Genomic DNA, 17,881 nt, shown 5'->3' on the forward strand with positions numbered 1-17,881 from the left:
CCTTATGAAAGAATGGTTATACTCAAACACCAGGTGTCACAGTGAATGCTGTTCCCCAAAACTAGAAAGTTCACACACACAAACTCACTGTGAAAGGGTTATTTCTTTCCACACACACAAACTCACTGTGAAAGGGGTATTTCCACACACACAAACTCAGTTATAACAACCTTAGACCAGCATTTGCCCTTATGACTGCTAGCCCCGGCTGGTAGCAAACTGAGCTCTCTAAGGCAAAACAAATGGCAGCACCAAAAGCCCGAGCTCAGTACAACAGTTCAACAACTCTTTCTGCTGGCAACCAGATTTCAACTGCAACTTCAGCTTGCAAGCACACTACAGAGGCATAAATTGCACGTGGGACGTCTCCCACGACTTACCAAAAGGCCTCTCCTGACCACGCCTTACCGGTCACTGTTTAAAACTGTTTCAATGTTTAAACAGAACAGAAAATTTTCAATTTTCTACTCACAGAAAGTCCCGCTAAATTCCTGAATTTTACAATGCCATTTTGTCTGGAGTTTTAGTAGTCAGGCGTCCTTGTCTGCTGCTGGATGAACAGTCTGTGCAGCAGAGCCCACTCTTCCAGGAATATCCTGGGGGTGCACCAAGGGGGTCCATGACCTGAGCTGGTCTCACAGCCCAGCAGAGTCTCCTCCTGGCTGGCTTGCTAACTGAATCATTAAAACTGAAGATCAAGGACAACTACTCTAACTAGTTAAAGTTAGAAAGTTGTATGTTTATAACGTGGGTGGGCAGCACGCGGGAGTCATTCTCAAAATGCATGACTGCACCACACAAGGATTTTTGCCTTCTGTTCATTTCCCAAAATAATACGTATGCATAACCCCAGCACCTCCCATCCCCACGTTGTATTAAAATGACATTATTAGTCCTTCACGTGCACACAATTCTTCTCTTGATTTGGGTCGGTGGTCTCAAATTGGGCCAGTTGTCCAGGGATGAAGTCAGGAAGGTCTTCATCAGGTCTCTGTGACCCTCTGGCACAATCCAAGGCCCCTGCTTTGTGATGGATTAACACAGAGTCTAGGTGCTGGGCATTGTTCTACTGCTTTCAATATGTTCCTCTAATGGTTCACTTGCTCCACTTTTTTCTACAAATGAGCTCATAATATAACAATTAGCTTTAGCTTAGGCATCTAATAATCATTGTCCTATTTTTGGTGTATCTGACTTCAATGTGAATTGGTTCTAATCCTCAGCTAAAATCTTAAATTTTTAAAATCATGATTCACGTATGGCCGCTCTCCAGTCGTTGTTCATGCCTACGATGCAACATGAACCATCAGTGAGAACAACGCAGCGTGTTTCTTCTGCTGGCAGTTGATTGTAGGGTGGAGCTTCTTCAGCCCGTGTCACTTGTTCTTATTCTTCTTTGTCAGCGAGACCAGAGTTTTACCTTCTGGCCAGTTTGTAATTATTGCCAAAATTCTAGGGCAATTTGGGTTTCCAATACCGCTGATTCTGCCAAGCCCGTTCCCTTGGCTGTGGTTTTGCTGGATAGCAGGCAGGGACAGTGGGAATCTCGTTCATTCTCGCGTAGCTGATTGATAATTGCTGCCCCGAGATGCGTAGGATGTCTGTGCTTCGGCCTGTGCAACTGAAGAACGAGTCTGGACTCTTCACTTTTCGGTCTTGAGGTTGTTTATTAATTCTTATCTATAAAATTTTCTTTCTGCCCAGCCGAGGTCTGCTCAGCAGGGCAGCCACGAGCACTCTGACCGCTCCCAAGGTGGTGTGTTCTTTTTATACTACAAACTACGTATATCATATTGACACTTAATTCCCAATACCTATCACCTATTTTAGACAGTGCACTTCTACTCTAAACCAATCCCAAAGTGCCAACATCACAGCAGAAAATGGAGAACAAGAAGAACAAGAAGAAAGGCTAGACATGCCCTGATTCCTCCATCTTGTCCCCATAACCCCCATACCAAAAATCCTAAAATCTACATTTTCATCCTGTGATTATTTTGTCATTACTCAATTCAAACCTGTGTGACTTTCACGTCCTCATACAAAGCTGGTAACTTGCTCCAAGGGTCAAAATCAAATCCCCAGGTGTTCTGGGCAGCATGCCAGGGTCTCCAACCACCCTGGTGGGGTCCTTGGCAACTCGGACACCAGGAGGGATGTACTGAGTTCTGACATCTCCCCCATCTGTTTGCACCAAAAACACCTCTTTGGCGACTCGATTCATGACCTGTCACACACACAAAAGGATGCATGGCACAATGAGCATGAGAACCAAAAGTCCTACTAAAATATAAAACTCTATTTCTAAAAGCACTTTCCACAAAGGAGAAAGATCGAAAAATTCAACCACATCATCGAACCAGGATCCAGTGAGCTCCCCAAGCTTTTTTATACTGTCTTCTATTTTTTAATGTTTTCATGAACTGACTTTGAGTGATCTGCCAGATTCATGCAGCACATTCCTTCAAATTCCTTACATCCATATCCATGTGCCAGCAGCAGATAAGTGATTGCTGCTCTATTTTGAAGAGTTGCCCGTTTTACACTGTCAATGTCTATTAACATGTCACTCAGTGCAAGAGAAACGGCTCGAGCATGTTTGCTCAACCAGCAACCCATGTAGTCCAATTGAGTCAAGGTCATCCCTGACGCTGTCTGAGGTGAGAAAATTGCAATGGCAACTCTCCAAGCCTTGTCCCAAGTGTTTACCTCATCATCACAATTTGGACTATACTGTTCCAATGATCTTCTCCCTTTACGTTTTTGCTCTTTCAATGATTTTGAATCAGGTGACAACAATGAAATTCTTCCAATGCAGCATGGACCACCTTTGACATTTGCAGGGATGCCAGGCCAAATTCTGTCTTTACAAATGAAAAAGATCCCCCGTGGCAATTGTGCTGGAACCTGGAGCAATGCTTTGGTTGTCCTCTTGGTGTATTTGCACCAAGCTGATGCATTTTTGTAAAAAGCATGATGCGGAGTGTGAGAGTCTGTCTGAAATATCCTTCATTTTTGCCTCATGATTGTCGTGAAGAAAAGACCACCAAAAAGTTAAAAACTGTTGAGCCAGTGGGAGGGGGAGCCATGTGCCTCTTAGCTCAGTGTTTCCACAGGTGTTGTTTGCCACGCTGAACTTGAAGGGGCACCTTGCCCTTTTTCTGAACAATGGACCTGGACTTTCTCCCCACCTCCTGGCCTGGCTGCTTTGAGCTTTGGGGTGGTCCCTCTTCCAAGAGAAGACCCCTCTCATCCACCCTCAACCATTGTGACAGACAAGCAGAGATGTAAGCTTCTTTATCAAGGAACCAAGGTAAGAAACTCCTGTGCAAGGAAACCCCCCTCACACCCTTCTTACAGAGACTGGAACTGACCCCCCCAACTCGGGGGAGATGTGCAGTGGGGGGAGGAAAATCTGCCCAGAGTAAATGCAGGTGCGAGCACTGGGCCATGAAAACAATGGTTCTCACTCCTTGCCTGGCTTGGGTTTGTGCACCCCTATTCTTTCTCCCCCGAAGACCTTTGTTTCGGCCAAGAAACTATTCCCCTTCCCCAAACTAAAGATAGTATAACCAGGGTCCTGATCAGCCATGCCTTTCAAGATCTCCCCGCACGTGGCCTGGTGAGCTTTCGACGGCTGGACCTCGAAGGATAAATGTAGCACCGCATTCGGTTGCTATACCCATCTCCCCTCTTCTCCTCCCTCTTTTCCTTGTCTTCTCCTTCTTTCACCAGTTTCCCCTCACCAACACATTTTTGTTGTGGTTATTTCAAAAAAACTGCATTTGTTTGTTTTGTTACTGTAAATCCCCTGTGCCTTTGGCGGTTATTTTGTGTTGCGGTGTGTTGTAATGTCCTGCTTTAGACTTCCAGGTCATCTCCCAGGTATGGCAATACCCATCTCCCTTCCCCCCTCACCCCCTTGCTGAGTGAGTCCTGTCAATCAGGCTTAACATTCCAGGAAAGGCATTGTGTGGTTGGTCGAGTTCAAAGGATGCCCCTCAGGCCCAGAGGTCATTGGCCTGTCTTGGTGTCCCTTGCCCCTTGAGACCCCGCCCCCCCACCTGGTTGGTGGCTCACCCCTCCCCTCCGCTCCCCACCCCCTGAGCTTAAAAGGTGAGTCCAGCCATGTGCTTGCCATTCCGTTGGAGGTCTTCCCAAGATTCAGACCTCTGTAACCATGGAATAAACCACTGCATATAACCCTCCGGCAGAATCCCTCCTTTTTTCTCTTCACCTTCGCCTGAAGCCTCTTCCTAAGGTAAACAGAGTCCCTAACAAGCCTGGACTTGTTTAGTGCCCAGCTGAAACCATCAGCAAGCTAAAGGTGTCTCTGGGGTGAAGCACCACAGAAGCCACCTTTGGCTCAACAGCGAGGCTCAGACTGGCCCAGGCACAATCTAACTGGTAATATTTGGATTCATATTCCAATATTTGGCGTCCCTGGTCGGGCAAGCAACTCAGCAGCCCAGACGGACTTTTGCTACCTCAGGAGAGCTTCTGGCAGCCGTGCACCCAGCTGAAAGGAGCCTTGGTTACAACGCTCCCAGCCAGAGACTTCAGGAATATTCCCAGAAAAAGTTTCATGGACTGTTCGGCGCCTCTGGAAAGCCCAGCTCCATTGTAGTGAGCAGATTTTCCAGAGGACGAAGAGGATAGCCTCTCTTGCCTTAGACAGGTCCTGTTCCGGTGAGGAGACCTGCCTGCCTGGACCCAGCCTGCTTCAGCCTCCATTTCGGGTGAGTATCTCTGCTCTCAGTGGAGCAGAAGCTCAAAAACAGACTCTGCTGTGAGTTCTGTTCCTTTTTGCCTTTGCATTTTTGGCTGCGCAGCCCCACAGACGGGAATTCATTTCGTTCTAGGCTTTTAGCTTTCTGCCACGAGTCTTTTAGAATCCGTGCCGGCGGTGCGGGAGTGCTCTCTGCCCTCCCCCCGGCTCAGCAGCGCAGCGTGCTCGGCTCACCACGTGGCGTGGGGGAGGGGACTCCGCTCTCTCTCTCTGTGCGGAGGAGCTCGGTTGCAGCTTGCCACGTAGCCGGGGGGAATCTCTCTCGGTGCGGGGGGGGGGTGGTGTTCTCTTCACACGCGGCGCGGGGGAGCCCAGGTTCGGCTTGCCATGTGGCACGGGGGAGGGGACTCCGCTCTCTCTCTCTCTGCGTGGGGGAGCCTGGTTTCGGCTTGCCACGTGGACGGGGGGAATCTCTCTTGGTGCGGGGGAAAGGGGTGCTCTTTGAACACGCGGCGCGGGGGCCCCAGTTTTGGCTCGCCATGTGGTGTGGGGGAGGCTGCTTGCTCTCTCAGCTCCGCGGGGGGAGCTGCATTCCACCGCGGGGGAGGCTTTGTGTCTGCCTCGGCTCGGCAGGGTGTGTCCCAGTTCCCTGCTGCTGCTGCCCGGGAATTTTAAAAGCAGTATATACAACTGCATTGTGAAGCTTTTGTCTGTTCGCTATCGCCTTCCTCTCTGTGGTTGTTTTTTAGAAATTGGTAGCTGATTTTGGCTTTGTTTTCAGTGAGGTGGGATTTAAGTACTTTACTTTTTACATCTAACATGGGTTCGAAACTCAGCATTGTACAAAATGGAGTGTATTATAATATTCTTAGCATTTTAGTCAGTGGTAATGTGAAGTTCTCAAAAGGAAAATTGAAACAGTTTATAAGATGGCTTTTTCTTCACTTCCCATATATCTCCCCTGAAGAAATCCACAATATTCAGTTCTGGGATAAAGTTGGGAATGAATTGATTACCTTAGGACAAACTGGCAAAGCACCCTCAGCTAAATTTGTGTTTTGGAGTTTACAAATCCGAACAGCTTAGCTCAAACAAAGGGAAATGGAGAAAAAGTCAAATGCCAAGCCATGTACCTCTGCTCTCCCTGTTTCTCCCTCTCCTAGCTCTAAAACCCCTAAACCTCTTTCCCCAAAACTTGGTATTTTAAAGAGAGCACACTCATTGGGAAGTCGGCTCCCAGAGTTTGCAAAAATACCTGAGTTGTCCTGTTCACAAGGCCCCGGCTAGGCTGCGTGGAAACTTTCCCAACCCCCTGTACCCCCTCCGCTAAAACCCAGAGCACGTGTCAGCTTTCCAGAGAGCAGTGATGCCCAAAATGGCCCCCAGTCCCTAAGGGGTCCACAAGATGGTGGATGCCACGTGGCATCTTCCCAAACCTTGTCTTCTTCTTCCTAAAATCCTCTTAAGCATCCTAAAATTCCATCCCCATCCCCCTCGCCTCCTGTTCCTGGTGACACCTTCCTCCCTCCCCCTCCCTTTCCTGCAGTAGCCTCGGCTCCGCCTCTCTACTCCTCCCAGGAGGTGTCCGCTGACGTGATGTCACCAGGTGTCCCCACCCTCTGCCTGCCCCTTGACCCCGCCCCCTGTTCCCATGGTTCCCCGCCCCTTGCCGGCACCCTGTCCCCACCCCCTCCCCAGGTTCCCATGGTGGGGACACACCCACTGCCTGTCCCCAAACCTGTAGCTGTGATCCCAATGCTTCTGATTCTAGGGATACAGAGCAGAGAACGGCACACCCAATGCATAGTCCCATGTTGTCACTAGCTCCTGTTATATTTCAGCCTGCAGCTCAAGCCGGGGCAGCTCCAACTGCTAATTGGAGTTTTTTTGGATGACAATTGCTTAAAGAGATCTGTAAATCTCATAAAGAATATGGTTCACACAGTCCATATTTCCGTGGCCTTTTAAATTCTGAACTGAGTAGGACTGTGGTAATCCCACATGATTGAAAACAGCTTTTTTCCTGCCTCATGACCTCCATGGAATTAAATTATGGGAATTAGGATTTAAACAACTGCTAAAAGATGCTCTCCCAGGCTTGCTTGCTGATCCAAACACAGCGAAAGACAACAGTGGTAACCCTATCACCATTGAGCACCTCTGTGGTGAGGGTCAATGGTCTTCACCCTCAATCCAAGCTACTGCAATTCCTGCATTAACACTCGAGAAAGTAAAAGAAGCAGCTGAAAAAGCATTCTTTTCCCTCCAACCTGAGAGGCCTTTGGAGCCCTATAGTAAATTTAAACAGTTACCATCAGAGCCTTTTTTGAAATTTGTAGAAAGGTTAACTAGAGCCATTGAAATACAAGTTAAAAAAGTGAATGCTAGGGAGGAGATTTTAGAGGAAATAGCGTTTACAAATGCAAATGAACAGTGTCGAACGGCAATCCTGAGCCTTCTTATAGAACCTCCCCCTACGCTAAAAGATATTCTTTTAGTCTGTAACAGAAAAGTGCCTCTGATGAGTGTGGCTGAAGACACCAGACCAAGGCTGCTGCCAAGACCACCTCAGCGTGTCGCCGTTGCCAGCCCTGCGCCTTTTCCCTCAGCACAGCAGTACCCTGGGCAGCAGCGAAGACCAGCAATGGTTGAGCCCACAAAACCATGCCTGCTTTGTAACAACCTTGGGCACTGGAGTAACCAGTGCCCCCTGAAAAGGGATTTTGATGAATTTAGAAATGGCAGGGGAGGACAACTACAAACCCTCCCTGGGGGTCAACAACAACAAAAAAACTGAAAAGGGAGCGCCCGCCTGCCAGGCGTGCAGACACAAAAATAGCAGGCCAAGGGAATAAGGGTAGCAAAACAAATCAAGTGCGCGATAATATTAATATTTGTGTAAGTGAAGCAGGTGCTTCAAAGACCAAGCCTGCTGGTCCACTGTTGAAAGTGAAACAAAATAGCCTTTGTTATGATTTAGGTGATCCTATGTTAACCACGTCTTCTTTCAATGAGCCTTACAGGTTGCAGCTGACAGAGTCACTCCACCTGAAGGACACTGACTGGCACTTTGTCTCTGTCAATCCTGAACAGAAGGGTACTTGGAACCGAATTCGTTGTAAGTACATCGTCATTGGGGACACCAAACACACACCACAAGAGATCGAGATTGCTCCAGGAATGACAACATCAGATCCTGAGCAATTCATTCTCGGCCTGCACTGTTTCCACCCACCCCTGTTTCTTCCAAAGGGACAAATTGTTGCACAAGCTATCCCTGTACCATCTTTACCTGAAAGTACTGAAAAACAAGGGCCCACAGTCGCCCGGGTCCAAGTTATTGGGAAAGACAAACCTAAATTATGGTGTAACCTCAGTGGGGGTGGGGAGTCAAAACGCATTGAGATGCTTGTAGACACAGGTGCAGACTGCACAGTGATTCCAGTACAAGACTGGCCAACACATTGGCCTTTGCAAAATGTTGCCGGTCACCTTCGAGGTGTAGGAGGTCTGCAATTGGCAAGACAATCTAAAAGCATTGTTCAAATCGAGGGACCAAACGGACAACTGGCAAATATCCATCCATTTGTGTTAGATTATTCAGAACCTTTGTTAGGGAGAGATTTAAGGGCCCAGTGGGGTGTCACAATTGATATTCCAGACTCTCCACAGTTTCTTCGTGCTGCAGTCATTGAACAGCAGTGCCCCATCAAAAAACTGAAATGGAAAACAGACAAACCAGTTGACGTGAAACAGTGGCCGCTCAGTAAACAAAAAATAAAGGTGCTTGAGGAACTAGTAGAAGAGCAACTAAAAAAGGGCCACATTGTGGAGACCATGTCCCCATGGAACTCTCCAGTGTTTGTCATCCAAAAAGCTGACAAAAAGAGATGGCGACTTCTTCATGACCTCCGTCAAATTAATAATGTAATTGAAGATATGGGTTCTCTCCAACCTGGTATGCCATCCCCAACAATGCTTCCCCAAGATTGGAAATTAGCTGTTATTGGTATTAAAGATTGTCTTTTCCAAATCCCCTTACACCCTGACGATGCACCGCGTTTTGCATTCTCCGTCCCTTCCACCAACATGGAATCCCCTATGAAAAGGTACCATTGGACCGTTCTTCCTCAGGGCCTGAAGGTATCGCCAGCTATCTGCCAGTGGTATGTCTCTTCCCTGCTTTCCCCAGTGCGTGCAGCCGCAGAGAAGGCCATCATCTATCATTATATGGATGATATCCTTGTGTGTGCCCCCAATAATGATTTACTCACACATGCGCTTGACCTAACGATTGATGCATTGATTGTTGCAGGGTTCGAGCTCCAGGAAAAGAAAATTCAAAAGATGCCACCTTGGAAGTATTTGGGCTTAGAAACTGGAAATAGGACCATTGTTCCTCAAAAACTAGAAATCAATCCAAGGATCAAGACCCTTGTGGATGTCCACAAGTTGTGTGGGTCTTTGAATTGGGTAAGACCATGGCTTGGTCTGACTAACGAAGACCTTGCCCCTCTCTTCAATTTATTGAAAGGGGGAGAGGACCCAGGTGCTCCTAGGTCTATTACCCCAGAGGCACGGAAAGCTCTAGAAAAGGTTCAGATTGCAATGTCCACAAGACAGGCCAACCGATGCCGGCCTGATCTGCCATTCAAATTTATCATTCTAGGTAAGTTGCCACACCTCCATGGAATTATTTTCCAGTGGGAGGAAAAATAAACACCTAAGGCAAAGAACACACCAAAAAAGGACCGGGACCAGAGGGACTCTCTCTTGATCATAGAATGGGTTTTCCTCAGTCACAAAAGGTCCAAGAGACTGACAAAGCCTCAGGAGCTGTTAGCGGAACTGATCCGGAAAGCAAGGACCCGGATCAGGGAGTGAGCAGGATGTGATTTTAAGTGCATTCACATTCCAGTTGAGTTAAAATCAGGTCAAAACACTATGAAAATACTGGAACAATTGTTTCAAGAAAATGAAGTGTTGCAGTTTGCTCTGGATTCCTACTCAGGACAAATTTCGGTAGCGCGGCCCGCTCACAAATTGTTCGAACAAGATGTTCAATTTACTTTAAAATTGAGAAGTGGTCTAAGTAGGAGCCCTTTAAAAAGGGCTCTGCCTGTCTTTACAGATGCGTCCAGGAGGTCCCATGTTGGAGATTTTTTCAGGGATGGCTCAGAAGGCAGCTGTGGGGGACAGGTTCTCACAGCCTGCTTCTGTAAACAGCAGAGGTTCTCAGGTTGTTTTTAATTACAAGTAAAAGTGACAAACATGAAGGCCTTGAGAACCTTGCATATCAGAGTTCTCAGGCAGCTTTCTCATAACAAGTAGATATTCTATCTTTGACTGTTTTGGGAAAGCAAAAATAATTTTGAGAACCTAAATCTTGGTATTGGAAACATAAGGAGGAGTTGGTATGTTATCTCTGACCTATTGTGAGCTCAGATTTTGCAATATGCATGAACTTGATTAACACTGTTATAAAAAGTGCCTGATTGATTAATAAATCGGAGTTGATGCTGATCAATGCACGGTAGACCGTCTCCCTCCGACTTCAATATATGGTGACCCTGGACGTTCTATTGCGGCGCCACGTGGAGTTGGAATTACGGGTCGGGTTCTGTGTCCGAAGCTGCAGCCGGGACAAAGCAGCCGGAACAGCAGAAGCATGAAGAAAAAAAAAGCGAAAAGACTCCGCGAGACGCCGTGCTCCGGGCGACCGTAACAGATGGGCCTGGCTGAAACGTGCGGCCGCGACCTTGGAGAGCTGCAAAAGCGCACGCTATCTAGAGGTAATGGAAAGGCAAGCCGCATATGATCTTTTATTTGCTTTTTTACAAAAGAGACAGGTGAAGGGGATAGAGTTACAGAAAGAATTACCGGGACTTTTAGCTTATGGTTACGAAAACGGGATGAATTTGTAAAAGGATTTAACAGGACTTTGGACTGATAGCTATGCTAAAAGGATTTTCCTTGTCCTCCGTGCGGTTTGCAAGTTGGCGGGATGGCGTGAATTCGGTGATTTATCATGGGAGAGTAGTAAACCTGTCAAGACGCTGAGCAAGCTATGGGGGGAGAGCCGGCGCCGCGGGGAAAGCCGAGCCGCACCGCGGAAGCCGAGCCGCCGCAGCGGCAGGGAGAAGCCGCGCCGCGCGCTGAGAACCGAGCCGAGCCGTGGGGGGAGCCGAGAGTGGCCGAGCAGCCGCGGGAGCCGAGAGCGGCGAGAGCAGCCGCGCCGCGCCCCGCGCGGAGGAAGCCGCCGCGGCTGCAGCACAGACAGAGCACGCACTGCACCCAGCAGCACCAGCGCCGGCAGCGCGGAGGCCATGCGGGGCCCGGCCCCGGCGGGAGCCGCCCCGGGGACAGCGGGGCCACTGCAGGGACAGTGGAGCTGCTGCTGTGCTGTGAGACCAGAAGTTTTTTTTCGCCCGCTCCGACATCGCAGGGAGCCGAGCAGCGTGGGGGGAGCGACCCGGCCAGCGGTAGCTGCAGCAGTCAACCTGCCGGCAAGTAAACAAAGAGCCCAGCGGGGGGGCTCGGCCCCCCTCCGACATTCGCGCCGCGGGAGCAAATAAGCTCTTGGTGGCTTCTCTGAAATGGACAAATATCTGCTGGTTTTTCTCTAAGGTTCCTGTACTTTTTAAAGCTACTTAAATCTGCTACCTTAGTTTATATGTATTTCATACTCATTTTCATAAGCTTTGGGTTTTCTTTTTTCTTCTCCTGCTCTCAGACTAGTAGTAAGCCAGGGGAGAGAAGACTGCTGCTGTTCTGCAGTGGTTGATTTAGCTTGTTGATTGAAAACTTAGATTTGCAGTTTTGTAGTTTACCAAGAAATATCAGGACTCACTCTCTTCTGCCCCTTTTTCAGCGGTGTTAGTAATTCAGTGATACAAGTTAGTTACCAGTTTAGAGTGAAGCTGAGAAAAGTGGGCACACCTTTTACCTTTCCTTGCTGCTACAAACAGAGCCTTAGCTGTGAAAGGCCCAGGGCTAGAGTGCACTGGGTTCCTTCTCTTAACTTTTAGATACCCTTTTTTGAGTTTCAGAACATTTCAAGTATCCACTCTCTAATAATAATAGTTTCAAGAGGTTTTGCATTTCAGAGTGCAGATAGATCTTTCTATCGGGCTTTGGTTTGATCCTAAATGCTGCTTTTAAAGATTTTAAACAGTGTTTTATTCCAGTGGTATGCAATGTAGCTTTGCTGTTCCCAAGGACACAGACAATGGGAAAAGAACTTAGAAAAATAATTAAGAAATGAGAAACCCAGAGGTTTCTGATGACATGGGTTTAGCTTAAGCCCTAAAAACTAAATTAGGAGTGGTACAAATTTTGAATAAAGAAAGATAGTTTTGGTATAGATTAAAAGTTTTACTGAATTACTGATATGGAAGGTAATGCATGAACACAAACTTTAAATAGTGTATGTGTTTTAAAGATTTAAGCTGAAAAATATCTGTTTTACACAAGGAAAACATCTGTTGATGTATTTCCTCAAAGAGGCATTTTATAAAATTGCTATATAATTATTTTTAAATAAGAATTGTTTCCTTTCTCTGAATCCCAAGGAAATGTTTGTTTTTAAAAGTGGTGCTTCCTACTTCAAGGCCACTTCAGAAGGTATAATAATAATATAAATAAAATAATAAAATATTAAATAAATAATGGAATAAAATAATGATAAATAATAAAATGAAATAATTATAAATAATAAAATGAATAATAATAATAAAATAATAATAAAAATATTAAATAAAAAATTAAAATAATTAATAATTTCAAATTTTAGTTAATAAAAGCATGGTTTTTAAAAAAGCATGTGATTAACAAAAACATACAGCATCTGATATTAATTTTGGGATATCACTTGCTTTCTATCATGATTGCCGGCAAGCAAACTTTTGTTGACCAAAAGTTTTTTGTTAAGATTAAAATTGTATTGGGTGTGGGTTGTGTGGAATTTGGAATCAGCTGATTTTGTTAAAATTAAGCTTGGATAATGTTAAGTTTTGTTAAGTTTAAATATTTTAAGTATTTTAAGTCTAAATATTATTGAGTTTGAGTGATGTTAGATGGATTTATGCTTTTATGATAGGCATTTATTTTATGACCTGGGTGCAAAGTAACACACCTGAGTTTTGGTTAAGCTTTATAGTACATAGAATTCTTTTTATATCTGTTGTATAGCATATCTTATAATTAGTGATAGCCTTCTTGGTTTGTTTCCCTAGCTTAGATCCCTTGTAAGAGAGAAACCTTGCTAGCTGAGAATATTGCTTATAATGTAATAATTGTTAGAATTGCCTATTTTTGTGTTAGAAAGAGAGTGATACAGTTAGCCCATAGAACTTTTCTGATTCTTGTTTAAGTTTTATTAGAGTTAATTGACTTTACATGTAAGCTTTGTTGATCTTAAAATAAGTCTGTTAAGTTTAGATATTTTAAGTGTTTTAAATGTATGCTAATTTTTCACTACTCCAAATCAACCAAGGACTGAGAAATAACCCAGCTGATGCCATTTGAGCCAAATGACTAAAGGATTACAGTCTGTAAAACTGATCTTGAACTTTTCTGAGAAACTCAAGGAAAAGGTGGATGTGAAAACTTCAAGGACACAAAGGATCATTTTTCAGATTCGCCTTTCGCCTCCTCCCCAGGTGCACATGAGGGAGGACAGCTGACAGCTTTTAAGCCTTTAGAGTAAAAGCCATTGCTCGGACCATGGCTGGGAGACCTTATAGAGATACTGAGTGTGCTTTTGAATGTTTTGTTTGTTTTGCTTTGTATTCTTGGTAGTGTTCAAGATATGGTCAGAAGAATGATAGAAAAACCCAGCATACCAACCTCCTTGTGCAAAAAGGAAAAAACCGGGAATTGTTGGAGATTTTTTCAGGGATGGCTCAGAAGGCAGCTGTGGGGGACAGGTTCTCACAGCCTGCTTCTGTAAACAGCAGAGGTTCTCAGGTTGTTTTTAATTACAAGTAAAAGTGACAAACATGAAGGCCTTGAGAACCTTGCATATCAGAGTTCTCAGGCAGCTTTCTCATAACAAGTAGATATTCTATCTTTGACTGTTTTGGGAAAGCAAAAATAATTTTGAGAACCCAAATCTTGGTATTGGAAACATAAGGAGGAGTTGGTATGTTATCTCTGACCTATTGTGAGCTCAGATTTTGCAATATGCATGAACTTGATTAACACTGTTATAAAAAGTGCCTGATTGATTAATAAATCGGAGTTGATGCTGATCAATGCAAGGTGGGTCGTCTCCCTCCGACTTCAATAGTCCCACAAGTCTGTTATGACTTGGAGGGATCCTCAAACCCAGCAGTGGGAGACAGACGTTGCTGAGGTGGAAGGTTCACCTCAGGTTGCTGAATTGGCTGCGGTTGTTAGGGCTTTTGAAAGGTTCTCAGAACCATTTAATCTGATTACAGACTCTGCATACGTGGCAGGAGTAGTATCCAGGGCAGATCAAGCAATACTGCAAGAAGTGTCTAACATCGCACTTTTTGAATTGCTCTCAAAACTGGTAAAGTTAGTCACTCACCGAGAGCAACCATTTTATGTGATGCATGTCAGGTCACACACTGACTTGCCAGGGTTTATTGCTGAAGGCAACAGAAGGGCAGATGCTCTTGCTGCACCTGCAGTGATGGCCACTCTCCCAAATGTTTTTGAACAGGCAAAAATCAGCCACCAGCTTTTCCACCAAAATGCACCTGGCCTGGTTCGCCAGTTTAACATCACTCAAGAACAGGCCAAAGCGATTGTGGCCACGTGCCCAAATTGCCAACAACATGCACTCCCTACAGTGAGTATGGGAGCAAACCCAAGGGGACTGAACAGTTGTGAACTGTGTCAAACAGATGTAACACACATACAGGCTTTTGGACGGCAGAAATATGTTCATGTTAGTGTAGATACCTTTTCTGGAGCGGTCTATGCTTCTGCCCACACAGGAGAATCATCTATCGATGCTATTAAGCACCTCTTACAGGCCTTTTCTTTCATGGGCATCCCCAAGGAGCTGAAAACTGATAATGGGCCTGTTTATAAATCCAAGGAATTCGGGAGCTTCCTGCAACAATGGGGAGTAGAGCATAAAACTGGCATCCCCTACTCCCCTACAGGTCAAGCCATTGTAGAAAGAACTCACCGTGATATTAAAAGGGTCCTGGACCAGCAACAACAGGTTCTGAAGGTGGAACCTCCCCACATCCGGTTATCCAGGGCGCTATTCACAATCAATTTGCTGAATTGTTCTTTTGACAGCCTGAACCCACCCATCCTACACCACTTTGGGGGGAGCAGTCATAGGCTGATGAAAGAAAAACCTCCAGTTTTAGTAAAGGACCCTGAGACTTGGAAAATGGTGGGACCTTACAAATTGGTTACTTGGGGATGTGGATACGCCTGTGTGTCCACCCCCTCTGGTTTAAGGTGGGTTCCTTCCAAATGGGTAAAGCCCTATGTTCCCAAAGTCTCAGAGAAATCTACAGAAGTGTCCCAGGTTGCTCATGCTGCCTGGAGAAGAAAACGCCGCACACGTTCTCTTGAGGAAATTCTATTTAAGCCTCCTATCTGGAATAGTTTGTAATATATGTTTGTTTCAAGTTCTTGTACCAGTTTAGATCCCACTGTTTGTGTGTAGCCTCGAGATGCCATGAGACCGAGCCTGCTTCTCGTCCTACTCATGATCATCCCACCTGCGATCTCCTGCATAGTCCCTCAGTCCAAACCACGTATGGACTACCTTGGCAAAAGCTCTCGGACATCATCAGACAAACTGACAACGGGCTGAATGGACTGTTCAATGGCTGGGGACTCTCGGGCTGGTTGGGATCTATTCTGAAAACTGTGTTTTTAGTGCTGTTTATTTTAGTTATAGTTAGTGTAGTTGTTAGCATTGTTTTTGGACTAATCAAACGCATAGTCCTCAAGCTAATTTCAAGCTCATCTCCCCCTCCTGAGGTCTACCATTTGGAAGCCCTCAGCGCTCCAATGGATGACCTGGAAGCCTCGGTGGAAAACACTGACCCTCGCTTAGAGGAAGAACTGATTTATGAACCATGGTTTGGCAAGCATTCTGCACTACAAGCCCAGTCCTCTTCTTTTTAAACAAAACTAGGGGGAGGTGTTGCGGTGTGTTTCAAACTTTCAGGTCACCTCCCAGGTGTGGCAATACCTCTCTTCCACTTCCCCCCTCGCCCCCTTGCTGAGTGAGTCCTGTCAATCAGGCTTAACATATCAACAAGGCGTCGTGTGGTTGGTCAAAGGATGCCCCACAGGCCCAGAGGTCATTGGCCTGCCTAGGTGTCCCTTGCCCCTTGAGACCCCGCCCTCCCCCACCTGGTTGGTGGCTCACCTGTCCCCTCCCCTCCTCCTGAGCTTAAAAGGTGAAGCACGCCATGTGCTCGGGATTCTGTTGGAGGTCTCCCGAAGATTCAGACCTCTGTAACCATGGAATAAACCACTGCATATAACCCTCCGGCAGAATGCTCTCCTTTTTACTCCTCACCTTCGCCTGAAGTCTTCTTCCTGAGGTAACGGAGTTCCTAACAAGCCTGGACATGTTTAGTGCCCGGCTGCAATCACCAGCAAGCTAAAGGTGTCTCTGGGGTAAAGCACCACAGAAGCCGCCTTTGGCTCAGCAGCGAGGGTCACACTGGCCCAGGCACAATCTACCTGGTAATATTGGGATTCATATTCCAATAGGGTATCTCTTAAGCGTGCCCACTTTTCTTGACACAACCCAGCATACAACACTTCAGCATCTACCCATATCAGCTTATCAGCCTCTTCTGGTCCTCACACACTCTGGACACAAGCAAAATAACAGCACACAATAAAATTCCAGGGACCAAGTCCAAACTGCGGGGCCAGAGAAATCCCCTCTAGCCATGGTTAAAACGTGCACAATCTACACAAATCACACATCATCACCTTTAAACACAATAAATTAATAAATGTCCTCACCCACGTTTCTCCACTTGTTCCACTACTCCACGGGGTGTTCCCTGCCCTCACAGCCTGCCCCAGCCAGTGCTCTGGGCCTCACCTGGCTGCTTCAGACACGGGTAGAACTGCCCCCGCACGCCGTGGGTACACTCACTCACTCGCTCGGTCTGTTTTATACACCACGCACTCACACAATTACAAACACACCAACATTAACCACACAATGCATTAGCCATACAATGTCAAGACACCACAAGCACACAAAGTTGGGGTTCACTCGGCTCACCCCAGAGTCGCTAGCGGCCGCTCCATTGAACAATGAACCCGTTCCCAGTCGCGCTATCAACCGGGAACCTCTGCCGCTGACCGTGCTCCTGGTCGATGGCTGCCTGCAAGCACAGGGACGAGGCTGTGCACTCAGATGTCTCTGAGTGACTTATCAGCAGCCCTATCTCCCCTGGGCCCTTTGACAGACATACCATGTATCTGCACAGCAGCAGGTCATTGTCTGTATCCGCAGGAGGCAAGCCGAGATGGAGCAGAGCTCCTCCAGGAAAATCCCAGGGAGCGCCCAGGAGTCTGTCCTCCCTTCCGCCCCTGCAGGGACAGTCAATCTCTTGGCTGGCTCGCCAAAATGATTAGTGGAAAAAAAGGGGAAACTCCACAACTTTGTAAAAAGTTGCAAAGCCGGTATGTTTAGCACTGGACGCATGTGGGAATCGTTGTTCCCCCTAAAGGACAGGCGCACCTTTGAGAATTCCCCCTTGCTTATACATATGCATATTGTCTCATTCATATTCATTTTACTGATTTCACGTTACCGGTTGCAATTAGTTTTTATTAGTCCTTGCCCTTGGCACAGAGAGCTCTCTGGTCAGCCTCAGCCTTTGGCCCTGACAAAGGGGCCTCTGCTTATCTTGGGAGTTTGAATTCCTTCTCTTGGTCGAGGCCATTCTGTGAGCACAAGATTTTTTCTTTGATTTTTTTCCTCTCTTGTGAGAACGGGGAGTCTTAAGCACAGATAAACAAGTTACAGGCTCAGAACAGCACTTTTCACCTAAATCCAAAAATGCATTTCTATCCTGTTAAATTTCTACTTTGTCTCACCCATCCAAGGAAATATGTGCTCTGACTCCATGATTGTAAAGGCTGAACAGATGCTTTATTCTATACTATATTATACTACAT

At 46.3% G+C, this 17,881-nt stretch overlaps 2 protein-coding genes across 4 annotated transcripts in view; one reads left to right on the forward strand and one right to left on the reverse strand.

Moving 5' to 3' along the window:
* The window catches only part of LOC141725833 (uncharacterized), an 81,610-nt gene that overhangs the window by 28,891 nt on the left and 34,838 nt on the right, over nt 1–17,881 (forward strand). The gene's annotated exons all lie outside the window — the stretch shown is intronic.
* LOC141725822 (uncharacterized) overlaps nt 1–17,881 on the reverse strand; it is a 31,557-nt gene that overhangs the window by 12,192 nt on the left and 1,484 nt on the right. The gene's annotated exons all lie outside the window — the stretch shown is intronic.

Source organism: Zonotrichia albicollis, chromosome 31 (assembly GCF_047830755.1).
Source record: "Zonotrichia albicollis isolate bZonAlb1 chromosome 31, bZonAlb1.hap1, whole genome shotgun sequence".
NCBI lineage: Eukaryota > Metazoa > Chordata > Aves > Passeriformes > Passerellidae > Zonotrichia > Zonotrichia albicollis.